Source organism: Tupaia chinensis, unplaced genomic scaffold (genome assembly GCF_000334495.1).
Source record: "Tupaia chinensis unplaced genomic scaffold, TupChi_1.0 Scaffold000268_1, whole genome shotgun sequence".
In the NCBI taxonomy this organism is placed as follows: Eukaryota; Metazoa; Chordata; class Mammalia; order Scandentia; family Tupaiidae; genus Tupaia; species Tupaia belangeri.
Window position 1 is genome coordinate 84,391 of NW_006159748.1, and position 1,372 is coordinate 85,762.

Consider the following 1,372-nt stretch of genomic DNA (forward strand, 5'->3'; position numbering starts at 1 on the left):
TTCCTGCTGTCATGACACAGTGGGAGGCATCTCATGGCAAGACAGTAAGCATGTGTCAGCTCAGGTTCTCTCCTTCCTACAAAGCTGTGAGTCCCACAATGAAGTCCTCACCCAGATAACGTCATCTAATCCTAATATGTCCCAAAGGCCCACCTCCCAATACTGTAAACATTTGAATTTGGGGTTAAATTTTCCACACATAAAACCTAGGACACACATTTCAACTACAGCAATCTTACTCTGAAGGAGACATCTGAGTTCTCCTCTCCTGTAACCCATTTGCACTGGGGAAGGGAGCTCATTCTAGTTTCTAGTGCCCAAAGTGGTGATGCAGGTCTAAGCTTTGAGGTTTTCCTATGGAATTCTGACTCAGGAAGACCTGAGGACCTTGGGAACCCATCATAATCATCAGCCTGGGATTTTCACACTTCCCCATCTGAAGTTCAGGCATGTTGCTGAGGGACCAAATATCTGCCTCTGCCTCTATTCTTTCCCAATCATTCCTTTCCAGTATCATCTTTTATTCTAATGCCACCTATAAATTTAGCATGTGTGTGCCTGTGCACAAGTGACAATGCCAAAAGACAATGACCTCTTCTTGAGTGGGATGGACAGGGTTCTCTTAGTATCTTAGGGGCTATTATCTCTAAATCACATCACATGAGAGCAGGTGAGCCCTGGCTCAGGAGGCTGAACACTTCTTTCCTGCTTTGAACTCTGCTCACCTCATGTGCTGAGACAATCTCTCTCCAGGACTGTTTCTCATTTCTCCTATAAAGTGTTGGGCTTCATCCTGCATAAATTATACTCAGCCTAGACAGGGTCTAGGCTCCCTTCCTTCTTAGCTGTGTGTGCATGGGCACTGTTGAATCAATCTGAAAATCACATTGAATAAAACTAAAAACTGAACAAATAATATCTAAACAACTATTACAGTACTAAAGTATTATGTACATAAGAAAAATGAGGGCACGCTTTGAAAAATATAAGCTTACTTTGTTAAACTTTATTTGAAACTGTTACTTGTTATGCTTTTATAATTTAAAGCAGAAGTACTATTTTTAAAAATTTATTTAAACTTATTTATATTCATTCACTGTACATCATTACAACATACAAAATGAGATTTTCCATCCAGAATACACTGTATATTGGCTCAGTCAAGCACATCAACATATGTGTTATCATCAACAAATAATTTTATATTTGTTTCCTGTATATTTTGCTTTTTATCCTACCCTTGACACCCTATCTCTCACCCTCTGCCATCTCCCACCCTCCTCGCACTATGTCTCTCTTATCCATGGTTGCTTTCTATGGCTCCCCCCCACCCCCATACACACATTTTATTGACTCACTAAAGATCTTAGTT

At 40.2% G+C, this 1,372-nt stretch overlaps 1 pseudogene; it reads right to left on the reverse strand.

Annotated features, from left to right (window-relative positions):
* LOC102490172 (protein phosphatase 1 regulatory subunit 14B-like) overlaps window positions 1-517 on the reverse strand; it is a 17,333-nt pseudogene extending 16,816 nt beyond the window's left edge.
* Window positions 518-1,372: the final 855 nt, after the last annotated feature.